We start from the raw sequence: 17,802 nt of genomic DNA, 5'->3' as shown, positions 1-17,802 counted from the left end.
TGGTGCCAGTGCACTCTCTGAACTCACTGCACTGCGTCCCCGGTGGTGCCAGTGCACTCTCTGTACTCACTCCACTGCATCCCCAGTGGTGCCAGTGCACTCTCTGGACTCACTGCACTGCATCCCCAGTGGTGGCAGTGCACTCTCTGGACTCACTGCACTGCATCCCCAGTGGTGCCAGTGCCCTCTGTGGACTCACTGCACTGCACCCCCAGTGGTGCCAGGGCACTCTCTGGACTCACTGCACTGCATCCCCAGTGGTTCCAGTGCACTCTCTGGACTCACTGCACTGCATCCCCAGTGGTGCCAGTGCACTCTCTGGACTCACTGCACTGCATCCCCAGTGGTGCCAGTGCACTCTTTGGACTCACTGCACTGAATTCCCGGTGGTGCCAGTGCACTCTGTGCACGCACAGCACTGCATCCCCAGTGGTGCCAGTGAACTCTCTGGACTCACTGCAATGCATCCCCAGTGGTGCCAGTGCACTCTCTGGACTCACTGCACTGCATCCCCAGTGGTGCCAGGGTACTCTCTGGACTCACTGCACTGCATCCCCAGTGGTGCCAGTGCACTCTCTGGACTCACTGCACTGCATCCCCATTGGTGCCAGTGTACTCTCTGGACTCACTAATGACCATCCCCAGTGGTGCCAGTGCACTCTCTGGACTCACTGCACTGCATACCCAGTGGTGCCAGTGCACTCTCTGGTCGCACCGGGGTGCATCCCCAGTGGTGCCAGTGCACTCTATGGATCACTGCACTGCATCCCCAGTGGTGCCAGTGCACTCTATGGAGTCACTGCAGTGCATCCCCAGGGGTGCCAGTGCACTCTCTGGACTCACTGCACTGCATCCCCATTGGTGCCAGTGCACTCTCTGGACTCACTAATGACCATCCCCAGTGGTGCCAGTGCACTCTCTGGACTCACTGCACTGCATCCCCAGTGCTGCCAGTGCACTCTCTGGACTCACTGACTGCATCCCTAGTGGTGCCAGGGCACTCTATGGAGTCACTGCAGTGCATCCCCAGGGGTGCCAGTGCACTCTCTGGACTCACTGCACTGCATCCCCAGTGGTGCCAGTGCACTCTCTGGACTCACTGCACTGCATCCCCATTGGTGCCAGTGCACTCTCTGGACTCACTGCAGTGCATCCCCAGTGGTGCCAGTGCACTCTCTACACTCACTGCACTGCATCCCCAGTGGTGCCAGTGCACTCTCTGGACTCACTGCAGTGCATCCCCAGTGGTGCCAGTGCACTCTCTGGACTCACTGCACTGCATCCCCAGTGGTTCCAGTGCACTCTCTGGACTCACTGCACTGCATCCCCAGTGCTGCCAGTGCACTCTTTGGACTCACTGCACTGAATTCCCGGTGGTGCCAGTGCACTCTCTGGACTCACAGCACTGCATCCCCAGTGGTGCCAGTGCACTCTATGGAGTCACTGCACTGCATCCACAGGGGTGCCAGTGCACGCTCTGGACTCACTGCACTGCATCCCCATTGGTGCCAGTGCACTCTCTGGACTCACTAATGACCATCCCCAGTGGTGCCAGTGCACTCTCTGTACTCACTGCACTGCATCCCCAGTGGTGCCAGTGCACTCTCTGGACTCACTGCAGTGCATCCCCAGGGGTGCAAGTGCACTCTTCGGAATCACTGCAGTGCATCTCCAGTGGTGCCAGTGCACTCTCTGGACTCACTGCACTGCATCCCCAGTGGTGACAGTGCACTCTCTGGACTCACTGCGCTGCATCCCCAAGGGTGCCAGTGCACTCTTTGGACTCACTGCACTGCATCCCCAGTGGTGACGGGGCACTCTCTGGACTCACTGCACTGCATCTCCAGTGGTGCCAGGGCACTCTCTGGACTCACTGCACTGCATCCCCAGTGGTGCCAGTGCCCTCTGTGGACTCACTGCACTACATCCCCAGTGGGGCCAGTGCACTCTCTGGACTCACTGCACTGCATCCCCAGTGGTGCCAGTGCACTCTCTGGACTCAGTGCCCTGCATCCCCAGTGGTGCCAGTGCACTCTCTTGAGTCACTGCACTGCATCCCCAGTGGTGCCAGTGCACTCTCTGGACTCACGGCACTGCATCCCCAGTGGTGCCAGTGCACTCTCTGGACTCACTGCACTGCATCCCCAATCGTACCAGTGCAATCTCTGGTCTCACTGCAGTGCATCCCCAGTGGTGCCAGTGCACTCTCTGGACTCACTGCACTGCATCCCCAGTGGTGCCAGTGCACTCTCTGGAAGCACGGCACTGCATCCCCGGTGGTGCCAGTGCACTCTCTGGACTCACTGCACTGCATCCCCAGTGGTGCCAGTGCGCTCTCTGGACTCATGGCACTGCATCCCCAGTGGTGCCAGTGCACTCTCTGGACTCACTGCAGTGCATCCCCAGTGGTGCCAGTGTACTCTCTGGACTCACTGCACTGCACCCCCAGTGGTGCCAGTGCACTCTCTGGACTCACCGGGGTGCATCCCCAGTGGTGCCAGTGCACTCTCTGGACTCACTGCACTGCATCCCCAGTGGTGCCAGTGTACACTCTGGACTCACGGCACTGCATCTCAGGTGGTGCCAGTGCACTCTCTGGACTCACTGCACTGCATCCCCAGTGGTGCCAGGGTACTCTCTGGACTCACTGCACTGCATCCCCAGTGGTGCCAAGACACTCTCTGGACTCACTGCACTGCATTGCCATTGGTGCCCGTGCACTCTCTGGACTCATTGCACTGCATCCCCAATGGTGCCAGTGCACTCTCTGGACTCACGGCACTGCATCCCCAGTGGTGCCAGTGCACTCTCTGGACTCACTGCACTGCATCCCCAGTGGTGCCAGTGCACTCTCTGGACTCACTGCACTGCATCCCCACTGGTGCAGGGCACTCTCTGGACTCACTGCACTGCATCCCCAGTGGTGCCAGTGACCTCTCTGGACTCAGTGCAGTGCATTCCCAGTGGTGCCAGTGCACTCTCTGGACTCACCGGGGTGCATCCCCAATACTGCCAGTGCCCTCTCTGGACTCACTGCAGTGCATCCCCAGTGGTGCCAGTGCGCTCTCTGGACTCACCGCACTGCATCCCCAGTGGTGCCAGTGCACTCTATGCACTCACTGCAGTGCATCCCCACTGGTGCCAGTGCACTCTCTGGACTCATTTCACTTCATCCCCAGTGGTGCCAGTGTACTCTCTGGACTCACTGCACTGCATCCCCAGTGGTGCCAGTGCACTCTCTGGACTCACTGCACTGCATCCCCAGTGGTGCCAGTGCACTCTCTGAGCTCACTGCACTGCATCCCCAGTGGTGCCAGTGCACTCTCTGGACTCACTGCACTGCATCCCCAGTGGTGACAGTGCACTCTCTGGACTCACTGCACTGCATCCCCAATGGTGCCAGTGCACTCTTTGGACTCACTGCACTGCATCCCCAGTGGTGCCACTGCACTCTCTGGACTAACTGCACTGCATCCCCAGTGGTGCCGGGGCACTCTCTGGACTCACTGCACTGCATCCCCAGTGGTGCCAGTGCACTCTCTTGAGTCACTGCACTGCATCCCCAGTGGTGCCAGTGCACTCTCTGGACTCACGGCAGTGCATCCCCAGTGGTGCCAGTGCACTCTCTGGACTCACTGAAGTGCATCCCCACTGGTGCCCGTGCACTCTCTGGACTCACTGCACTGCACCCCCAGTGGTGCCAGTGCACTCTCTGGACTCACTGCACTGCATCCCCAGTGGTGCCATTGCACACTCTGGACTCACGGCACTGCATCCCTAGTGGTGCTAGTGCACTCTCTGAACCAAAGGCACTGCATCCCCAGTGGTGCCAGTGCACTCTCTGGACTCACTGCACTGCATCCCCAGTGGTGCCAGGGTACTCTCTGGACTCACTGCACTGCATCCCCAGTGGTGCCAAGGCACTCTCTGGACTCACTGCACTGCATTGCCATTGGTGCCAGTGCACTCTCTGGACTCATTGCAGTGCATCACCAATGGTGCCAGTGCACTCTCTGGACTCACTGCACTGCATCCCCAGTGGTGCCAGTGCACTCTTTGGAATCACTGCAGTGCATCCCCAGTGGTGCCAGTGCACTCTCTGGACTCACTGCACTGCATCCCCAGTGGTGCCAGTGCACTCTCTGGACTCACTGCACTGCATCCCCAGTGGTGCCAGTGCACTCTCTGGACTCACCGCACTGCATCCCCAGTGGTGCCAGTGCACTCTCTGGACTCACTGCACAGCATCCCCAGAGGTGCCAGTGCACTCTCTGGACTCACTGCAGTGCATCCCCAGTGGTGCCAGTGCACTCTCTGGCGTCACTGCACTGCATCCCAGGTGGTCCCAGTGCACTCTCTGGACTCACTGCACTGCATGCCCAGTGGTGCCAGTGTTCTCTCTGGATTCACTGCACTGCATCCACAGTGGTGCCCGTACACTCTCTGGTTCACTGCACTGCATCCGCAGGGGTGCCCGTGCACTCTCTGGACTCACTGCAGTGCATCCCCAGTGGTGCCAGTGCACTCTCTGGACTCACCGCACTGCATCCCCAGTGGTGCCAGTGCACTCTCTGCACTTACTACCGTGCATCACCAGTGGTGCCAGTGCAGTCTCTGGACTCACTGCACTGCATCCCCAGTGGTGCCAGTGCACTCTCTGGACTCTCTGCACTGCATCCCCAGTGGTGCCAGTGCACACTGTGGACTCACGGCACTGCATCCCCAGTGGTGCTAGTGCACTCTCTGGACTCACGGCACTGCATCCCCAGTGGTGCCAGTGCACTCTCTGGACTCACGGCAGCGCATCCCCAGTGGTGACAGTGCACTCTGTGGACTCACTGCACTGCATCCCCAGTGGTGCCAGTGCACTCTGTGGACTCACTGCACTGCATCCCCAGTGGTGCCAGTGCACTCTCTGTACCCACTGCACTGAATTCCCAGTCGTGCCAGTGCACTATCTAGGCTCACTGCACTGCATCCCCAGGGGTGCCAGTGCACTCTCTGGACTCACGGCACTGCATCCCCGGTGGTGCCAGTGCACTCTCTGGACTCACTGCACTGCATCCCCAGTGGTGCCAGTGCACTCTCTGGACTCTCCGGGGTGCATCCCCAAAGGTGCCAGTGCACTGTCTGGACTCACGGCACTGCATCCCCAGTGGTGCCAGTGCACTCTCTGGACTCACCGGGGTGCATCCCCAGTGGTGCCAGCGCAGTCTCTGGACTCACGGCACTGCATCCCCAGTGGTGCCAGTGCACTCTCTGGACTCACGGCACTGCATCCCCAGTGGTGCCAGTGCACTCTCTGGACTCACTGCAGTGCATCCCCAGTAGTGCCAGTGCACTCTCTGGACTCACTGCACTGCATCCCCAGTGGTGCCAGTGCACTCTCTGGACTCACTGCACTGCATCCCCAGTGGTGCCAGTGCACTCTCTGGAGTCACTGCAGTGCATCCCCAGTGGTACCAGTGCACTCTCTGGACTCACCGGGGTGCATCCTCAGTGGTGCCATTGCACTCTCTGGACTCACTGCACTGCATCCCCAGTGGTGCCAGTGCAATCTCTGGTCTCACTGCAGTGCATACCTAGTTGTGCCAGTGCACTCTCTGGACTCACTGCACTGCATCCCAAGTGGTGCCACTGCACTCCCTGGACTCACTGCACTGCATCCCCAGTGGTGCCAGTGCACTCTCTGGACTCACCAGGGTGCATCCCCAGTGGTGCCAGTGCACTCTCTGGACTCACTGCACTGCATCCCCAGTGGTGCCAGTGCACTCTCTGGACTCACCAGGGTGCATCCCCAGTGGTGCCAGTGCACTCTCTGGACTCACTGCACTGCATCCCCAGTGGTGCCAGTGCACTCTCTGGACTCACGGCACTGCATCCCCATTGGTACCAGTGCACTCTCTGGACTCACTACACTGCATCCCCAGTGGTGCCAGTGCACTCTCTGGACTCACTGCACTGCATTTCCAGTGGTGACAGTGCACTCTCTGGACTCACTGCACTGCATCCCCAGTGGTGCCAGTGCACTCTCTGGACTCACCGGGGTGCATCCCCAGTGGTGCCAGTGCACTCTCTGGACTCACTGCACTGCATCCCCAGTGGTGCCAGTGCACTCTTTGGACTCACGGCACTGCATCCCCAGTGGGGCCAGTACACTCTCTGGACTCACTGCACTGCATCCCCAGTGGTGCCAGTGCACTCCCTGGACTCACTGCACTGCATCCCCAGTGGTGCCAGTGCACTCTGTGGACTCACTACACTGCATCTCCAGTGGTGCCAGTGCACTCTCTGGACTCACTGCACTGCATCCCCAGTGGTGCCACTGCACTCTCTGGACTCACTGCACTGCATCCCCAGTGGTGCCAGTGCCCTCTCTGGACTCACTGTAGTGCATCACTCGTGGTGCCAGTGCACTCTCTGGACTCACTGCACTGCATCTCCAGTGGTGCCAGTGCACTCTCTGGACTCACTGCACTGCATCCCCAGTGGTGCCAGTGCACTCTCTGGACTCACTGCACTGCATCCCCAGTGGTGCCAGTGCACGCTCTGGACTCACTGCACTGCATCCCCAGTGGTGCCAGTACACACTTTGGACTCACGGCACTGCATCCCCACTGGTGCCAGTGCACTCTCTGGACTCACGGCACTGCATCCCCAGTGGTGCCAGTGCACTCTCTGGAGTCACTGCACTGCATCCCCAGTGGTGCCAGTGCACTCCCTGGACTCACTGCACTGCATCCCCAGTGATGCCAGTGCACTCTCTGGACTCACTGCACTGCATCCCCAGTGGTGCCAGTGCACTCTCTGGAGTCACTGCAGTGCATCCCCAGTGGTGCCAGTGCACTCTCTGGACTCACTGCACTGCATCGCCAGTGGTGCCAGTGCACTCCCTGGACTCACTGCACTGCATCCCCAGTGGTGCCAGTGCACTCTCTGGACTCACCGCACTGCATCCCCAGTGGTGCCAGGGTACTCTCTGGACTCACTGCCCTGCATCCCCAGTGGGGCCAGTGTACTCCCTGGACTCACTGCACTGCATCCCCAGTGGTGCCAGTGCACTCTCTGGACTCACTGCACTGCATCCCCACTGGTGCCAGTGGACCTTCTGGACTCACTGTACTGCATCCCCAGAGGTGCCAGTGCACTCTCTGGACTCACTGCACTGCATCCCCAGTGGTGCCAGTGCAATCTCTGGTCTCACTGCAGTGCATCCCCAGTGGTGCCAGTGCACTCTCTGGACTCACTGCACTGCATCCCCAGTGGTGCCAGTGCACTCTCTGGACTCACTGCACTGCATCCCCACTGGTGCCACTGCACTCTCTGGACTCACTGAAGTGCATCCCCAGTGGTACCAGTGCACTCTCTGGACTCACCGGGGTGCATCCCCAGTGGTGCCAGTGCACTCTCTGGACTCACTGCACTGCATCCCCAGTGGTGCCAGTGCACTCTCTGGACTCACCGGGTTGCATCCCCATTGGTGCCAGTGCACTCTCTGGACTCACTGCACTGCATCCCCAGTGGTGCCAGTGCACTCTCTGGACTCACGGCACTGCATCCCCTGTGGTGCCAGTGCACTCTCTGGACTCACTGCACTGCATCCCCAGTGGTGCCAGTGCACTCTCTGGACTCACCGGGGTGCATCCCCAGTGGTGCCAGTGCACTCTCTGGACTCACTGCACTGCATCCCCAGTGGTGCCAGTGCACTCTCTGGACTCACCGGGGTGCATCCCCAGTGGTGCCAGTGCACTCTCTGGACTCACTGCACTGCATCCCCAGTGGTGCCAGTGCACTCTTTGGACTCACGGCACTGCATCCCCAGTGGTGCCAGTACACTCTCTGGACTCACTGCACTGCATCCCCAGTGGTGCCAGTGCACTCCCTGGACTCACTGCACTGCATCCCCAGTGGTGCCAGTGCACTCTATGGACTCACTACACTGCATCCCCAGTGGTGCCAGTGCACTCTCTGGACTCACTGCACTGCATCCCCAGTGGTGCCACTGCACTCTCTGGACTCACTGCACTGCATCCCCAGTGGTGCCAGTGCCCTCTCTGGACTCACTGTAGTGCATCACTCGTGGTGCCAGTGCACTCTCTGGACTCACTGCACTGCATCCCCAGTGGTGCCAGTGCACTCTCTGGACTCACTGCACTGCATCCCCAGTGGTGCCAGTGCACTCTCTGGACTCACTGCACTGCATCCCCAGTGGTGCCAGTACACACTGTGGACTCACGGCACTGCATCCCCAGTGGTGCCAGTGCACTCTCTGGACTCACGGCACTGCATCCCCAGTGGTGCCAGTGCACTCTCTGGAGTCACTGCACTGCATCCCCAGTGGTGCCAGTGCACTCCCTGGACTCACTGCACTGCATCCCCAGTGATGCCAGTGCACTCTCTGGACTCACTGCACTGCATCCCCAGTGGTGCCAGTGCACTCTCTGGACTCACTGCACTGCATCCCCAGTGGTGCCAGTGCACTCTCTGGACTCACTGCACTGCATCGCCAGTGGTGCCAGTGCACTCCCTGGACTCACTGCACTGCATGCCCAGTGGTGCCAGTGCACTCTCTGGACTCACCGCACTGCATCCCCAGTGGTGCCAGGGTACTCTCTGGACTCACTGCCCTGCATCTCCAGTGGGGCCAGTGTACTCCCTGGACTCACTGCACTGCATCCCCAGTGGTGCCAGTGCACTCTCTGGTCTCACTGCACTGCATCCCCACTGGTGCCAGTGGACCTTCTGGACTCACTGTACTGCATCCCCAGAGGTGCCAGTGCACTCTCTGGACTCACTGCACTGCATCCCCAGTGGTGCCAGTGCAATCTCTGGTCTCACTGCAGTGCATCCCCAGTGGTGCCAGTGCACTCTCTGGACTCACTGCACTGCATCCCCAGTGGTGCCAGTGCACTCTCTGGACTCACTGCACTGCATCCCCACTGGTGCCACTGCACTCTCTGGATTCACTGAAGTGCATCCCCAGTGGTACCAGTGCACTCTCTGGACTCACCGGGGTGCATCCCCAGTGCTGCCAGTGCACTCTCTGGACTCACTGCACTGCATCCCCAGTGGTGCCAGTGCACTCTCTGGACTCACCGGGTTGCATCCCCATTGGTGCCAGTGCACTCTCTGGACTCACTGCACTGCATCCCCAGTGGTGCCAGTGCACTCTCTGGACTCACGGCACTGCATCCCCTGTGGTGCCAGTGCACTCTCTGGACTCACTGCACTGCATCCCCAGTGGTGCCAGTGCACTCTCTGGACTCACCGGGGTGCATCCCCAGTGGTGCCAGTGCACTCTCTGGACTCACTGCACTGCATCCCCAGTGGTGCCAGTGCACTCTCTGGACTCACTGTAGTGCATCACTCGTGGTGCCAGTACACTCTCTGGACTCACTGCACTGCATCCCCAGTGGTGCCAGTGTACTCTCTGGACTCACCGGGGTGCATCCCCAGTGGTGCCAGTGCACTCTCTGGAGTCACTGCACTGCATCCCCAGTGGTGCCAGTGCACTCTCTGGACTCACCGGGGTGCATCCCCAGTGGTGCCAGTGCACTCTCTGGACTCACTGCACTGCATCCCCAGTGGTGCCAGTGCACTCTCTGGACTCACGGCACTGCATCCCCTGTGGTGCCAGTGCACTCTCTGGACTCACTGCACTGCATCCCCAGTGGTGCCAGTGCACTCTCTGGACTCACAGGGGTGCATCCCCAGTGGTGCCAGTGCACTCTCTGGACTCACTGCACTGCATCCCCAGTGGTGCCAGTGCACTCTCTGGACTCACTGTAGTGCATCACTCGTGGTGCCAGTGCACTCTCTGGACTCACTGCACTGCATCCCCAGTGGTGCCAGTGCACTCTCTGGACTCACCGGGGTGCATCCCCAGTGGTGCCAGTGCACTCTCTGGACTCACTGCACTGCATCCCCAGTGGTGCCAGTGCATACTGTGGACTCACGGCACTGCATCCCCAGTGGTGCTAGTGCACTCTCTGGACTCACGGCACTGCATTCCCAGTGGTGCCAGTGCAGTCTCTGGACTCACTGCACTGCATCCCCACTGGTGCCAGGGTACTCTCTGGACTCACTGCACTGCATTCCTAGTGGTGCCAGTGCACTCTCTGGACTCACTGCAGTGCATCCCCAGTGGTGCCAGTGCACTCTCTAGACTCACTGCACTGCATCCCCAGTGGTGCCAGGGTACTCTCTGGACTCACTGCACTGCATCCCCAGTGGTGCCAGTGCACTCTCTGGACTCACCGCACTGCATCCCCAGTGGTGCCAGTGCACTCTCTGGACTCTCTGCAGTGCATCCCCAGTGCTGCCAGTGCACTCTCTGGACTCACTGCACTGCATCCCCGGTGGTGCCAGTGCACGCTCTGGACTCACTGCACTGCATCCCCAGTGGTGCCACTGCACTCTCTGGACTCACTGCACTGCATCCCCAGTGGTGCCAGTGCCCTCTCTGGACTCACTGTAGTGCATCACTCGTGGTGCCAGTGCACTCTCTGGACTCACTGCACTGCATCTCCAGTGGTGCCAGTGCACTCTCTGGACTCACTGCACTGCATCCCCAGTGGTGCCAGTGCACTCTCTGGACTCACTGCACTGCATCCCCAGTGGTGCCAGTGCACGCTCTGGACTCACTGCACTGCATCCCCAGTGGTGCCAGTACACACTTTGGACTCACGGCACTGCATCCCCACTGGTGCCAGTGCACTCTCTGGACTCACGGCACTGCATCCCCAGTGGTGCCAGTGCACTCTCTGGAGTCACTGCACTGCATCCCCAGTGGTGCCAGTGCACTCCCTGGACTCACTGCACTGCATCCCCAGTGATGCCAGTGCACTCTCTGGACTCACTGCACTGCATCCCCAGTGGTGCCAGTGCACTCTCTGGAGTCACTGCAGTGCATCCCCAGTGGTGCCAGTGCACTCTCTGGACTCACTGCACTGCATCGCCAGTGGTGCCAGTGCACTCCCTGGACTCACTGCACTGCATCCCCAGTGGTGCCAGTGCACTCTCTGGACTCACCGCACTGCATCCCCAGTGGTGCCAGGGTACTCTCTGGACTCACTGCCCTGCATCCCCAGTGGGGCCAGTGTACTCCCTGGACTCACTGCACTGCATCCCCAGTGGTGCCAGTGCACTCTCTGGACTCACTGCACTGCATCCCCACTGGTGCCAGTGGACCTTCTGGACTCACTGTACTGCATCCCCAGAGGTGCCAGTGCACTCTCTGGACTCACTGCACTGCATCCCCAGTGGTGCCAGTGCAATCTCTGGTCTCACTGCAGTGCATCCCCAGTGGTGCCAGTGCACTCTCTGGACTCACTGCACTGCATCCCCAGTGGTGCCAGTGCACTCTCTGGACTCACTGCACTGCATCCCCACTGGTGCCACTGCACTCTCTGGACTCACTGAAGTGCATCCCCAGTGGTACCAGTGCACTCTCTGGACTCACCGGGGTGCATCCCCAGTGGTGCCAGTGCACTCTCTGGACTCACTGCACTGCATCCCCAGTGGTGCCAGTGCACTCTCTGGACTCACCGGGTTGCATCCCCATTGGTGCCAGTGCACTCTCTGGACTCACTGCACTGCATCCCCAGTGGTGCCAGTGCACTCTCTGGACTCACGGCACTGCATCCCCTGTGGTGCCAGTGCACTCTCTGGACTCACTGCACTGCATCCCCAGTGGTGCCAGTGCACTCTCTGGACTCACCGGGGTGCATCCCCAGTGGTGCCAGTGCACTCTCTGGACTCACTGCACTGCATCCCCAGTGGTGCCAGTGCACTCTCTGGACTCACCGGGGTGCATCCCCAGTGGTGCCAGTGCACTCTCTGGACTCACTGCACTGCATCCCCAGTGGTGCCAGTGCACTCTTTGGACTCACGGCACTGCATCCCCAGTGGTGCCAGTACACTCTCTGGACTCACTGCACTGCATCCCCAGTGGTGCCAGTGCACTCCCTGGACTCACTGCACTGCATCCCCAGTGGTGCCAGTGCACTCTATGGACTCACTACACTGCATCCCCAGTGGTGCCAGTGCACTCTCTGGACTCACTGCACTGCATCCCCAGTGGTGCCACTGCACTCTCTGGACTCACTGCACTGCATCCCCAGTGGTGCCAGTGCCCTCTCTGGACTCACTGTAGTGCATCACTCGTGGTGCCAGTGCACTCTCTGGACTCACTGCACTGCATCCCCAGTGGTGCCAGTGCACTCTCTGGACTCACTGCACTGCATCCCCAGTGGTGCCAGTGCACTCTCTGGACTCACTGCACTGCATCCCCAGTGGTGCCAGTACACACTGTGGACTCACGGCACTGCATCCCCAGTGGTGCCAGTGCACTCTCTGGACTCACGGCACTGCATCCCCAGTGGTGCCAGTGCACTCTCTGGAGTCACTGCACTGCATCCCCAGTGGTGCCAGTGCACTCCCTGGACTCACTGCACTGCATCCCCAGTGATGCCAGTGCACTCTCTGGACTCACTGCACTGCATCCCCAGTGGTGCCAGTGCACTCTCTGGACTCACTGCACTGCATCCCCAGTGGTGCCAGTGCACTCTCTGGACTCACTGCACTGCATCGCCAGTGGTGCCAGTGCACTCCCTGGACTCACTGCACTGCATGCCCAGTGGTGCCAGTGCACTCTCTGGACTCACCGCACTGCATCCCCAGTGGTGCCAGGGTACTCTCTGGACTCACTGCCCTGCATCTCCAGTGGGGCCAGTGTACTCCCTGGACTCACTGCACTGCATCCCCAGTGGTGCCAGTGCACTCTCTGGTCTCACTGCACTGCATCCCCACTGGTGCCAGTGGACCTTCTGGACTCACTGTACTGCATCCCCAGAGGTGCCAGTGCACTCTCTGGACTCACTGCACTGCATCCCCAGTGGTGCCAGTGCAATCTCTGGTCTCACTGCAGTGCATCCCCAGTGGTGCCAGTGCACTCTCTGGACTCACTGCACTGCATCCCCAGTGGTGCCAGTGCACTCTCTGGACTCACTGCACTGCATCCCCACTGGTGCCACTGCACTCTCTGGATTCACTGAAGTGCATCCCCAGTGGTACCAGTGCACTCTCTGGACTCACCGGGGTGCATCCCCAGTGCTGCCAGTGCACTCTCTGGACTCACTGCACTGCATCCCCAGTGGTGCCAGTGCACTCTCTGGACTCACCGGGTTGCATCCCCATTGGTGCCAGTGCACTCTCTGGACTCACTGCACTGCATCCCCAGTGGTGCCAGTGCACTCTCTGGACTCACGGCACTGCATCCCCTGTGGTGCCAGTGCACTCTCTGGACTCACTGCACTGCATCCCCAGTGGTGCCAGTGCACTCTCTGGACTCACCGGGGTGCATCCCCAGTGGTGCCAGTGCACTCTCTGGACTCACTGCACTGCATCCCCAGTGGTGCCAGTGCACTCTCTGGACTCACTGTAGTGCATCACTCGTGGTGCCAGTACACTCTCTGGACTCACTGCACTGCATCCCCAGTGGTGCCAGTGTACTCTCTGGACTCACCGGGGTGCATCCCCAGTGGTGCCAGTGCACTCTCTGGAGTCACTGCACTGCATCCCCAGTGGTGCCAGTGCACTCTCTGGACTCACCGGGGTGCATCCCCAGTGGTGCCAGTGCACTCTCTGGACTCACTGCACTGCATCCCCAGTGGTGCCAGTGCACTCTCTGGACTCACGGCACTGCATCCCCTGTGGTGCCAGTGCACTCTCTGGACTCACTGCACTGCATCCCCAGTGGTGCCAGTGCACTCTCTGGACTCACTGTAGTGCATCACTCGTGGTGCCAGTGCACTCTCTGGACTCACTGCACTGCATCCCCAGTGGTGCCAGTGCACTCTCTGGACTCACCGGGGTGCATCCCCAGTGGTGCCAGTGCACTCTCTGGACTCACTGCACTGCATCCCCAGTGGTGCCAGTGCATACTGTGGACTCACGGCACTGCATCCCCAGTGGTGCTAGTGCACTCTCTGGACTCACGGCACTGCATTCCCAGTGGTGCCAGTGCAGTCTCTGGACTCACTGCACTGCATCCCCACTGGTGCCAGGGTACTCTCTGGACTCACTGCACTGCATTCCTAGTGGTGCCAGTGCACTCTCTGGACTCACTGCAGTGCATCCCCAGTGGTGCCAGTGCACTCTCTAGACTCACTGCACTGCATCCCCAGTGGTGCCAGGGTACTCTCTGGACTCACTGCACTGCATCCCCAGTGGTGCCAGTGCACTCTCTGGACTCACCGCACTGCATCCCCAGTGGTGCCAGTGCACTCTCTGGACTCTCTGCAGTGCATCCCCAGTGCTGCCAGTGCACTCTCTGGACTCACTGCACTGCATCCCCGGTGGTGCCAGTGCACTCTCTGGACTCACTGCACTGCATCCCCAGTGGTGCCAGTGTATTCTCTGAACTCTCTGTACTGCATTCCCAGTGGTGCCAGGGCACTCTCTGGACTCACTGCACTGCATCCCCAGTGGTTCCAGTGCACTCTCTGGACTCACTGCAGTGCATCCCCAGTGGTGCCAGTGCACTCTCTGGACTCACTGCACTGCATCTCCAGTGCTGCCAGTGCACTCTTTGGACTCACTGCACTGAATTCCCGGTGGTGCCAGTGCACTCTCCTGAGTCACTGCACTGCATCCCCAGTGGTGCCAGTGCACTCTCTGTACCCACTGCACTGCATTCCCAGTGGTGCCAGTGCACTCTCTGGACTCACTGCACTGCATCCCCAGTGGTGCCAGTGCACTCTCTGGACTCACGGCACTGCATCCCCACTGGTGCCAGTGCACTCTCTGGACTCACTGCACTGCATCCCCAGTGGTGCCAGTGCACTCTCTGGACTCACCGGGGTGCATCCCCAGTGGTGCCAGTGCACTCTCTGTACTCACTGCACTGCATCCCCAGTGGTGCCAGTGCACTCTCTGGACTCACTGCACTGCATCCCCAGTGGTGCCAGTGCACTCTCTGGACTCACTGCAGTGCATCCCCAGTGGTGCCAGTGCACTCTCTGGACTCACTGCACTGCATCCCCAGTGGTGCCAGTGCACTCTCTGCACTCACTGCACTGCATCCCCAGTGGTGACAGTGCACTCTCTGGACTCACTGCACTGCATCCCCAGTGGTGCCAGTGCACTCTCTGGACTCACTCTAGTGCATCACTCGTGGTACCAGTGCACTCTCTGGACTCACTGCACTGCATCCCCAGTGGTGCCAGTGCACTCTCTGGACTCACTGCACTGCATCTCCAGTGGTGCCAGTGCACTCTCTGGACTCTCTGCAGTGTATCCCCACTGGTGCCAGTGCACTCTCTGGACTCACTGCACTCCATCCCCGGTGGGGCCAGTGCACTCTCTGGACTCACTCCACTGCATCCCCAGTGGTGCCAGTGCACTCTCTGGACTCACTGCACTGCATCCCCACTGGTGCCAGTGCACTCTCTGGACTCACTGCACTGCATCCCCAGTGGTGCCAGTGTATTCTCTGAACTCACTGCACTGCATCCCCAGTGGTGCCAGGGCACTCTCTGGACTCACTGCACTGCATCCCCAGTGGTTACAGTGCACTCTCTGGACTCACTGCAGTGCATCCCCAGTGGTGCCAGTGCACTCTCTGGACTCACTGCACTGAATTCCCAGTGGTGCCAGTGCACTCTTTGGACTCACTGCACTGAATTCCCGGTGGTGCCAGTGCACTCTCTGCACGCACAGCACTGCATCCCCAGTGGTGCCAGTGAACTCTCTGGACTCACTGCACTGCATCCCCAGTGGTTCCAGTGTACTCTCTGGGCTCAGTGCACTGCATCCCCAGTGGTGCCAGTGCACTCTCTGGACTCACTGCACTGCATCCCCAGTGGTGCCAGTGCACACTCTGGACTCACGGCACTGCATCCCCAGTGGTGCTAGTGCACTCTCTGGACTCACGGCACTGCATCCCCAGTGGTGCCAGTGCACTCTCTGGGCTCACTGCACTGCATCCCCAGTGGTGCCAGGGTACTCTATGGAATCACTGCACTGCATCCCCAGTGGTGCCAGTGCACTCTCTGGACTCACTGCACTGCATCCCCAGTGGTGTCAGTGCACTCTCTGGACTCACTGCACTGCATCCCCAGTGGTGCCAGTGCACTCTCTTGACTCACTGCACTGCATCCCCAGTGGTGTCAGTGCACTCTCTGGACTCACCGGGGTGCATCCCCAGTGGTGCCAGTGCACTCTCTGGATCACTACACTGCATCCCCAGTGGTGCTAGTGCCCTCTCTGGACTCACGGCAGCGCATCCCCAGTGGTGACAGTGCACTCTATGGACTCACTGCACTGCATCCCCAGTGGTGCCAGTGCACTCTCTGGACTCACTGCACTGCATCCCCACTGCTGCCAGGGTACTCTCTGGACTCACTGCACTGCATCCCCAGTGGTGCCAGGGCACTCTCTGGACTCACTGCACTGCATCTCCAGTGGTGCCAGTGCACTCTCTGGACTCACCGCACTGCATCCCCAGTGGTGCCAGTGCACTCTCTGGACTCTCTGCAGTGTATCCCCAGTGGTGCCAGTGCACTCTCTGGACTCACTGCACTGCGTCCCCGGTGGTGCCAGTGCATTCTCTGGACTCACTGCACTGCATCCCCAGTGGTGCCAGTGCACTCTCTGGACTCACTGCACTGCATCTCCAGTGGTGCCAGTACACTATCTGGACTCTCTGCAGTGTATCCCCACTGGTGCCAGTGCACTCTCTGGACTCACTGCACTCCATCCCCGGTGGGGCCAGTGCACTCTCTGGACTCACTCCACTGCATCCCCAGTGGTGCCAGTGCACTCTCTGGACTCACTGCACTGCATCCCCACTGGTGCCAGTGCACTCTCTGGACTCACTGCACTGCATCCCCAGTGGTGCCAGTGTATTCTCTGAACTCACTGCACTGCATCCCCAGTGGTGCCAGGGCACTCTCTGGACTCACTGCACTGCATCCCCAGTGGTTACAGTGCACTCTCTGGACTCACTGCAGTGCATCCCCAGTGGTGCCAGTGCACTCTCTGGACTCACTGCACTGAATTCCCGGTGGTGCCAGTGCACTCTCTGCACGCACAGCACTGCATCCCCAGTGGTGCCAGTGCACTCTCTGGACTCACTGCACTGCATCCCCAGTGGTGCCAGTGTACTCTCTGGGCTCAGTGCACTGCATCCCCAGTGGTGCCAGTGCACTCTCTGGACTCACTGCACTGCATCCCCAGTGGTGTCAGTGCACTCTCTGGACTCACCGGAGTGCATCCCCAGTGGTGCCAGTGCACTCTCTGGATCACTACACTGCATCCCCAGTGGTGCTAGTGCCCTCTCTGGACTCACGGCAGCGCATCCCCAGTGGTGACAGTGCACTCTATGGACTCACTGCACTGCATCCCCAGTGGTGCCAGTGCACTCTCTGGACTCACTGCACTGCATCCCCACTGGTGCCAGGGTACTCTCTGGACTCACTGCACTGCATCCCCAGTGGTGCCAGGGCACTCTCTGGACTCACTGCACTGCATCTCCAGTGGTGCCAGTGCACTCTCTGGACTCACCGCACTGCATCCCCAGTGGTGCCAGTGCACTCTCTGGACTCTCTGCAGTGTATCCCCAGTGGTGCCAGTGCACTCTCTGGACTCACTGCACTGCATCCCCGGTGGTGCCAGTGCACTCTCTGGACTCACTGCACTGCGTCCCCGGTGGTGCCAGTGCACTCTCTGGACTCACTCCACTGCATCCCCAGTGGTGCCAGTGCACTCTCTGGACTCACTGCACTGCATCCCCAGTGGAGC

This window comes from Anser cygnoides, unplaced genomic scaffold (genome assembly GCF_040182565.1).
Source record: "Anser cygnoides isolate HZ-2024a breed goose unplaced genomic scaffold, Taihu_goose_T2T_genome scaffold_41_1, whole genome shotgun sequence".
In the NCBI taxonomy this organism is placed as follows: Eukaryota; Metazoa; Chordata; class Aves; order Anseriformes; family Anatidae; genus Anser; species Anser cygnoides.
Note: the sequence above shows the minus strand (reverse complement) of the source record.